The sequence below is a fragment of the Mobula birostris genome, chromosome X (assembly GCF_030028105.1).
Source record: "Mobula birostris isolate sMobBir1 chromosome X, sMobBir1.hap1, whole genome shotgun sequence".
In the NCBI taxonomy this organism is placed as follows: domain Eukaryota; kingdom Metazoa; phylum Chordata; class Chondrichthyes; order Myliobatiformes; family Myliobatidae; genus Mobula; species Mobula birostris.
The window spans coordinates 9,314,440-9,323,890 of NC_092402.1; positions in this window are offsets into that span (position 1 = coordinate 9,314,440).

Here is a 9,451-nt window from a genome sequence, read left to right on the forward strand (position 1 = left end):
GTCCTCACTGTGATAGAACAATTCCCCTGTCCTCACTGTGATAGAACAATTCCCCTGTCCTAACTATGATAGAACAGTTCTTAAGTCCTCACTGTCAAAAAACAGTTCCCCCGTCCTAACTGTGATAGAACAGTTCCCCCGTCCTCCCTGTGACAGAACAGTTCCGCTGTCCTCACTGTGATAGAACAGTACCCTCTTTCTAACTGTGATAGAACAGATCCCTTGTCCGCACTGTGGGAGAACAGTTCCCCTGTCCTTTCTGTGACAGAACAGTTGCCCCGTCCTCACTGTGATAGAACAGTTTCCCCATCCTCACTGTGACAGAACAGTTCCTGAGTCCTAACTGTGATAGAACAGTTCCCCTGTCCACACTGTTATAGAGCAGCTCCCCTGTCCTCACTGTCAGAACAGATGCCCTGTCTTCACTGTGATAGAACAGATCCCCTGTCCTCACTGTGATAGAACTGTTCCCCCTGTCCTCACTGTGATAGAACAGTTCCCCCGTCTTCACTGTGATTGAACAGTTCCCCCGTCCCCACTGTGATAGAACAGTTCGCCCATCCTCACTGTGATAGAACAGTTCCCCTGTCCTCACTGTGATAGAACAGCTCCCCCGTCCTCACTGTGATTGAACATTTCCCCTGTCCTTACTGCGATAGAATTGTTCCCCCGTCCTCTCTGTGACAGAACAGTTCCCTCGTCCTCACTTTGATAGAACAGTTCCCCTGTCCTCACAGTGACAGAACAGTTCCCCTGTCCTCACAGTGACAGAACAGTTCCCCTGTCCTCTCTGTGATAGAACAGATCCCCTGTCCACACTGTGATATAACAGTTTCCCTGTCCTCACTGTGACAGAACAGTTCCCATTCCTCACTGTGAAAGAAGTGATCCCCCTGTCCTCACTGTGATAGAACTCATCCCCCTGTCCTCACTGTGATAGAACAGTTCCCGGTCCTCTCTGTGCTAGAACAGTTCCCCTGTACTCACTGTGACAGAACAGTTCCCCCGTCCTCACTGTGATAGAACAGTTCCCCTGTCCTGACAGTGACAGAACAGTTCCCCCGGTCTCACTGTGATAGAACAGTACCCTTGGCCAAACTGAGATAGAACAGTTCCCCCATCCTCACTGTGACAGAACAGTTCCCCTGTACTCACTGTGATAGAACAGTTCCCCTGTCCTCACTGTTATAGAACTGATCCCCCTGTCCTCACTGTGATAGAACAGTTCCCCCGTCCTCATTGTGATGGAACTGATCCCCCTGTCCTCACTGTGATAGAAGTGAAGCCCCTGTCCTCACTGTGATGGAACTCATCCCCCTGTCCTCACTGTGAGAGAACAGTTCCCCTGTCCTCACTGTGATAGAACAGTTCCCCTGTCCTCACTGTGATAGAACAGTTTCCCGTCCTCACTGTGATAGAACAGTTCCCCGGTCCTCACTGCGATAGAACAGTTCCCCTGTCCTCACTGCGATAGAACAGTTCCCCTGTCCTCACTGCGATGGAACAGTTCCCCTGTCCTCACTGCGATGGAACAGTTCCCCCGTCCTCACTGTGATAGAACAGTTCACCCGTCCTCTCTGTGATAGAACAGTTCCCCCGTCCTCACTGTGACAGAACAGTTCCCCCGCCCTCACTGTGATAGAACAGTTCCCCTGTCCTCTCTGTGATAGAACAGTTCCCCCGTCCTCACTGTGATAGAACAGTTCCCCCGTCCTCACTGTGATAGAACAGTTCCCCTGTCCTCTCTGTGATAGAACAGTTCCCCTGTCCTCACTGCGATAGAACAGTTCCCCCGTCCTCACTGTGATAGAACAGTTCCCCTGTCCTCTCTGTGATAGAACAGTTCCCCCGTCCTCACTGTGATAGAACAGTTCCCCCGTCCTCACTGTGATAGAACAGTTCCCCCGTCCTCACTGTGATAGAACAGTTCCCCTGTCCTCACTGTTATAGAACTGATCCCCCTGTCCTCACTGTGATAGAACAGTTCCCCTGTCCTCACTGTGATAGAACAGTTTCCCGTCCTCACTGTGATAGAACAGTTTCCCGTCCTCACTGTGATAGAACTGTTCCCCCCGTCCTCTCCGTGACAGAACAGTTTCCCCGTCCTCTCTTTGACAGAACAGTTCCCTCGTCCTCACTGTGATAGAACAGTTCTTAAGTCCTCATTGTCAAAATCAGTTCCCCCGTCCTAACTGTGATAGAACAGTTCCCCCGTCCTCACTGTGACAGAACAGTTCCCCTGTCCTCACTGTGCTAGAGCAATTCCCCTGTACTCACTGTGACAGAACAGTTCAGCTATCCTCAATGTGTTAGAACAGTTTCCCCGTCCTCACTGTGCAGAACAGTTCCCCTGTACTCACTGTGATAGAGCAGTTCCCCTGTCCTCACTGTCAGAACAGATGCCCTGTCCTCACTGTGATAGAACAGATCCCCTGTCCTCACTGTGATAGAGCTGTTCCCCCTGTCCTCACTGTGATAGAACAGTTCCCCCGTTCTCTCTGTGACAGATCAGTTCCCCCGTCCTCTCTGTGATAGAACAGTTCCCCTGTCCTAACTGTGGAAGAGCAGTTCCCCTGTCCTTACTGTAACAGAACAGTTCCGCCATCCTCACTGGGATAGAACAGTTCCCCAGTCCTCGCTGCGATAGAACAGTTCCCCTGTTCTCACTGTGATAGAACAGTTCCCCTGTCCTCACTGTGAGAGAACAGATCCCCTGTCCTCACTGTGATAGAACAGTTCCTCTGTCCTCACTGTGATAGAACAGTTCCCCGGCCCTCACTGTGACAGAACAGTTCCCCAGTCATCACTGTGATAGAACAGTTCCCCTGTCCTAATTGTGATAGAATACTTCTACCCATCGTCGCTCTGATGGAACAGTTCCCCCGTCCTAACTGTGATAGAACAGTTTCTCCGTCCTCACTGTGACAGAACAGTTCCCCTGTTCTCACTGTGATAGAACAGTTCCCCTGTCCTCACTGTGACTGATCATTTCCCCTGTCCTCACAGTGAGAGAACAGTTCTCGCGTCCTCTCTGTGACAGAACAGTTCCCCCGTCGTCACTGTGATAGAACAGTTCCCCCGTCCTCACTGTGATAGAACACTTCCCCTGTCCTCACTGTGACAGAACAGTTCCCCCGGTCTCACTGTGATAGAACAGTTCCCTTGGCCACACTGTGATAGAACAGTTCCCCCGTCCCCACTTTGATAGAACAGTCCCCCTGTCCTCACTGTGATAGAACAATTCCCCTGTCTTCACTGTGATAGAACAGTTTCCCGTCCTCTTTGTGATAGAACTGTTCGCCCTGTCCTCACTGTGACAGAACAGCTTCCCATTCCTGTCTGTGACAGAACAGCTCCCCCGTCCTCACTGTGATAGAACAGATCCCCAGTCCTCACTGCGATAGAACTGTTCCCCCTGTCCTCACTGTGATAGAACAGTTTCCCCGTCCTGTCTGTGACAGAATTGTTCCCCTGTCCTCACTGTGATAGAACAATTCCCCTGTCCTCACTGTGATTGAACAGTTCCCCTGTCCTCACAGTGACAGAAAAGTTCCCCTGTCCTCACAGTGACAGAACAGTTCCCCTGTCCTCTCTGTGATAGAACAGATCCCTTGTCCGCACTGTGACCGAACAGTTCCCCTGTCCTTTCTGTGACAGAACAGTTCCCCCGTCGTCACTGTGATTGAACAATTCCCCCGTCCTCACTGTAATAGAACACTTCCCCTGTCCTCACTGTGACGGAAGAGTTCCACAGTCCTGACAGTGACAGAACAGTTCCCCTGGTCTCACTGTGATAGAACAGTTCCGCTGGTCTCACTGTGATAGAACAGTTCCCTTGGCCCACACTGTGATCGAACAGTCCCCCGTCCCCCACTTTGATAGAACAGTCCCCCCTGTCCTCACTGTGATGAAGAGTTCCCCTGTCCTAACCGTGAAGAACATTTCCCCTGTCTTACTGTAACAGAACAGTTCCCCCGTCCTCACTGTGACAGAACAGTTCCCCTGTCCTCACTGTGATAGAACAATTCCCCTGTCCTAACTATGATAGAACAGTTCTTAAGTCCTCACTGTCAAAAAACAGTTCCCCCGTCCTAACTGTGATAGAACAGTTCCCCCGTCCTCACTGTGACAGAACAGTTCCCCCGTCCTAACTGTGACAGAACAGTTCCCCCGTCCTCACTGTGACAGAACAGTTCCCCGTCCTAACTGTGACAGAACAGTTCCCCCGTCCTCACTATGATAGAACATTTCCCCTGTCTTCACTGTGATAGAACAGTTCCCACTTCTCTCTCTGTGACAGAACAGTTCCCCCGTCCTCACACTGATAGAACAGTTCTCATGTCCTAACTGTGATAGTACAGTTCCTCTGTACTCACTGAGAAAGAACAGTTCCCCCATCCTAAATGTGACAGAACAGTTCCCCCGTCCTCACCGTGATAGAACAGATCCCCTGTCCTCACTGTAATAGAACTGTTCCCCCTGTCCTCACTGTGATAGAACAGTTCCCCCGTCCTCTCTGTGACAGAAAAGTTCCCCCGTCCTCAGTGTGATAGAAGAGTTCCCCTGTCCTAACCGTGGAAGAACATTTCCCCTGTCTTACTGTAACAGAACAGTTCCCCCGTCCTCACTGTGACAGAACAGTTCCCCTGTCCTAACTATGATAGAACAGTTCCCCCGTCCTCACTGTGATAGAACAGTTCCCCTGTCCTCTCTGTGATAGAACAGTTCCCCCGTCCTCACTGTGATAGAACAGTTCCCCTGTCCTCACTGCGATAGAACAGTTCCCCCGGTCTCACTGTGATGGAACAGTTCCCTTGGCCAAACTGTGATGGAACAGTTCCCCCGTCCTCACTGTGATTGAACAGTTCCCCCGTCCCCACTGTGATGGAACATTTCCCCCATCCTCACTGTGATAGAACCGTTCACCGGTCCTCAGTGTTATAGAACAGTTCCCCTTCCTCACTGTTATAGAACTGATCCCCCTGTCCTCACTGTGATAGAACAGTTCCCCCGTCCTCATTGTGATGGAACTGATCCCCCTGTCCTCACTCTGACAGAAGTGATCCCCCTGTCCTCACTGTGATAGAACTCATCCCCCTGTCCTCACTGTGATAGAACAGTTCCCCTGTCCTCACTGTGATAGAACAGTTCCCCCTGTCCTCACTGTGACAGAACAGTTCCCTTGTCCTCACTGTGTTAGAACAGTTCCCCTGTACTCACTGTGATAGAACAGTACCCTCTTTCTAACTGTAATAGAACAGATCCCTTGTCCACACTGTGACAGAACAGTTCCCCTGTCTTTTCTGTGACAGAACAGTTGCCCCGTCCTAACTGTGATAGAACAGTTCCCCAGTCCTCGCTGTGATAGAACAGTTCCCCTGTCCTCACTGTGATAGAACAGTTCCCCTGTCCTCACTGTGAGAGAACAGATCCCCTGTCCTCACTGTGATAGAACAGTTCCTCTGTCCTCACTGTGATAGAACAGTTCCCCGGTCCTCACTGTGACAGAACAGTTCCCCAGTCATCACTGTGATAGAACAGTTCTCCTGTCCTAATTGTGATAGAATACTTCTACCCATCGTCGCTGTGATGGAACAGTTCCCCCGTCCTAACTGTGATAGAACAGTTTCTCCGTCCTCACTGTGACAGAACAGTTCCCCTGTTCTCACTGTGATAGAACAGTTCCCCTGTCCTCACTGTGACTGATCATTTCCCCTGTCCTCACAGTGAGAGAACAGTTCTCGCGTCCTCTCTGTGATAGAACATTTCCCCTGTACTCACGCTGATAGAACAGTTCCCTCTTTCGAAATGTGATACAACAGTTCTCTTTTCCACACGGTGACAGAAAAGTTTCCTTGTCCTCTCTGTGACAGAACAGTTTCCCCGTCGTCACTGTGATAGAACAATTCCCCCGTCCTCACTGTGATAGAACACTTCCCCTGTCCTCACTGTGACAGAACAGTTCCACTGTCCTGACAGTGACAGAACAGTTCCCCTGGTCTCACTGTGATAGAACAGTTCCCTTGGCCACACTGTGATAGAACAGTTCCCCCGTCCCCACTTTGATAGAACAGTTCCCCTGTCCTCACTGTGATGGAACAGTTCCCCTGTCTTCACTGTGACAGAACAGCTTCCCATTCCTGTCTGTGACAGAACAGCTCCCCCGTCCTCACTGTGATAGAACAGATCCCCAGTCCTCACTGCGATAGAACTGTTCCCCCTGTCCTCACTGTAATAGAACTGTTCCCCCTGTCCTCACTGTGATAGAACAGTTCCCCCATCCTCTCTGTGACAGAAAAGTTCCCCCGTCCTCACTGTGATAGAAGAGTTCCCCTGTCCTAACCGTGGAAGAACATTTCCCCTGTCTTACTGTAACAGAACAGTTCCCCCGTCCTCACTGTGACAGAACAGTTCCCCTGTCCTAACTATGATAGAACAGTTCTTAAGTCCTCACTGTCAAAAAACAGTTCCCCTGTCCTCACTGTGATAGAACAGTTTCCCCGTCCTCACTGTGACAGAACTGTTCCCCTGTCCTAACTGTGATAGGACATTTCACACGTCCTCACTGTGATAGAACAGTTCCCCTGTCGTCACTGTGATAGAACAGTTCCCCCCGTCTCACTGTGATAGAACAGTTCACCCGTCCTCACTGTGACAGAACAGTTCCCCCGTCCTCACTGTGAAAAAACAGTTCCCCCATCCTAACTGTGATAGAACAGTTCCCCTATCCTCACTGTGACAGAACAGTTCCCCCTGTCCTCACTGTGACAGAATACTTCTACCCATCCTCGCTGTGATGGAACAGTTCCCCCGTCGTAACTGTGATAGAACAGTTTCTCCGTCCTCACTGTGAGAGAACAGTTCCCCCGTCCTCACTGTGATTGAACAGTTCCCCTGTCCTCACTGTGACAGAAAAGTTACCCGTGCTCACTGTGATACAACAGTTCCCACTTCCTCTCTGTGATAGAACAGTTCCCCCGTCCTCACTGTGATAGAACAGTTCCCCCGTCCACACTGTGATAGATCAGTTCCCCCTGTCCTCACTGTGATAGAACAGTTCCCCCGTCCTCACTGTGATAGAACAGTTCCCCTGTCCTCACTGTGATAGAACAGATCCCCTATCCTCACTGTGACCAAACAGTTCCCCCGTCCTCACTGTGACAGAACAGTTCCTGAGTCCTAACTGTGATAGAACAGTTCACCTGTCCTCACTGTGATAGAGCAGTTCCCCTCTCCTCACTGTCAGAACAGATGCCCTGTCCTCACTGTGATAGAACAGATCCCCTGTCCTCACTGTGATAGAACTGTTCCCCCTGTCCTCACTGTGATAGAACAGTTCCCCCGTCCTCACTGTGATAGAACATTTCCCCTGTCCTCACTGTGATAGAACAGTTCCCCTGTCCTCACTGTGATAGAACATTTCCCCTGTCCTCACTGTGACAGAACAGTTCCGCTGTCCTCACTGCGATAGAACAGTTCCCCGTCCTCACTGTGATAGAACAGTTCCCCGTCCTCACTGTGATAGAACAGTACCCTCTTTCTAACTGTGATAGAACAGATCCCTTGTCCGCACTGTGACAGAACAATTCCCCTGTCCTTTCTGTGACAGAACAGTTGCCCCGTCCTGACTGTGATAGAACAGTTCCCCCGTCCACACTGTGATAGATCAGTTCCCCCTATCCTCACTGTGATAGAACAGTTCCCCCGTCCTCACTGTGATAGAACAGTTCCCCTGTCCTCACTGTGAGAGAACAGTTCCCCCGTCCTCACTGTGATAGAACAGTTCCCCTGTCCTCACTGTGATAGAACAGTTTCCCCGCCCTCTCTGTGACAGAAAATTTCCCCCGTCCTCACTGTGATAGAAGAGTTCCCCTGTCCTAACCGTGGAAGAACATTTCCCCTGTCTTACTGTAACAGAACAGTTCCCCCGTCCTCACTATGATAGAACAGTTCCCCAGTCCTCACTGTGATAGAACATTTCCCCTGTCTTCACTGTGATTGAACATTTCCCCCGTCCTCACTGTGATAGAACAGTTCCCCTGTCCTCACTGTGATAGAACAGATCCCCTATCCTCACTGTGACCAAACAGTTCCCCCGTCCTCACTGTGACAGAACAGTTCCTGAGTCCTAACTGTGATAGAACAGTTCACCTGTCCTCACTGTGATAGAGCAGTTCCCCTCTCCTCACTGTCAGAACAGATGCCCTGTCCTCACTGTGATAGAACAGATCCCCTGTCCTCTCTGTGATAGAACTGCTCCCCCTGTCCTCACTGTGATAGAACAGTTCCCCCGTCCTCACTGTGATAGAACATTTCCCCTGTCTTCACTGTGATTGAACAGTTCCCTTGTCCACACTGTGATAGAACATTCACCCGTCCTGACTGTGATGGGAACGATCCCCTGTCCTCACTGTGCTAGAAATGTTCCCCCTGTCCTCACTGTGATAGAACAGTTCCCCTTGTCCTCACTGTGATAGAACAGTTCCCCCGTCCTCTCTGTGACAGAAAAGTTCCCCCGTCCTCACTGTGATAGAAGAGTCCCCTGTCCTAACCGTGAAGAACATTTCCCCCTGTCTTACTGTAACAGAACAGTTCCCCCGTCCTAACTATGATAGAACAGTTCTTAAGTCCTCACTGTCAAAAAACAGTTCCCCCGTCCTAACTGTGATAGAACAGTTCCCCCCGTCCTCACTGTGACAGAACAGTTCCCCTGTCCTTTCTGTGACAGAACAGTTGCCCCGTCCTGACTGTGATAGAACAGTTTCCCCGTCCTCACTGTGACAGAACAGTCCTGAGTCCTAACTGTGATAGAACAGTTCCCCCGTCCTCACTGTGACAGAACAGTTCCCCTGTCCTCACTGTGCTAGAACAATTCCCCTGTACTCACTGTGACAGAACAGTTCAGCTCTCCTCAATGTGTTAGAACAGTTCCCCCGTCCTCACTGTGATAGAACAGTGCCCCTGTCCTCACTGCGATAGAACAGTTCCCCCGTCCTCACTGCGATAGAACAGTTCCCCGTCCTCACTGTGATAGAACAGTTCCCCCGTCCCCACTGTGATAGAACAGATCCCCCGTCCTCACTGTGATAGAACAGTTCCCCTGTCCTCACTGTGATAGAACAGTTCCCCCGTCCTCACTGTGATAGAACAGTTCGCTGTCCTCACTGCAATAGAACAGTTCCCCCGTCCTCTCTGTGATAGAACAGTTCCCCTGTCCTCACTGTGATAGAACAGTTCCCCTGTCCTCTCTGTGATAGAACAGTTCCCCCGTCCTCACTGTGATAGAACAGTTCCCCTGTCCTCACTGCGATAGAACAGTTCCCCCGGTCTCACTGTGATGGAACAGTTCCCTTGGCCAAACTGTGATGAACAGTTCCCCGTCCTCACTGTGATAGAACATTTCCCCCGTCCCCACTGTGATGGAACATTTCCCCCATCCTCACTGTGGATA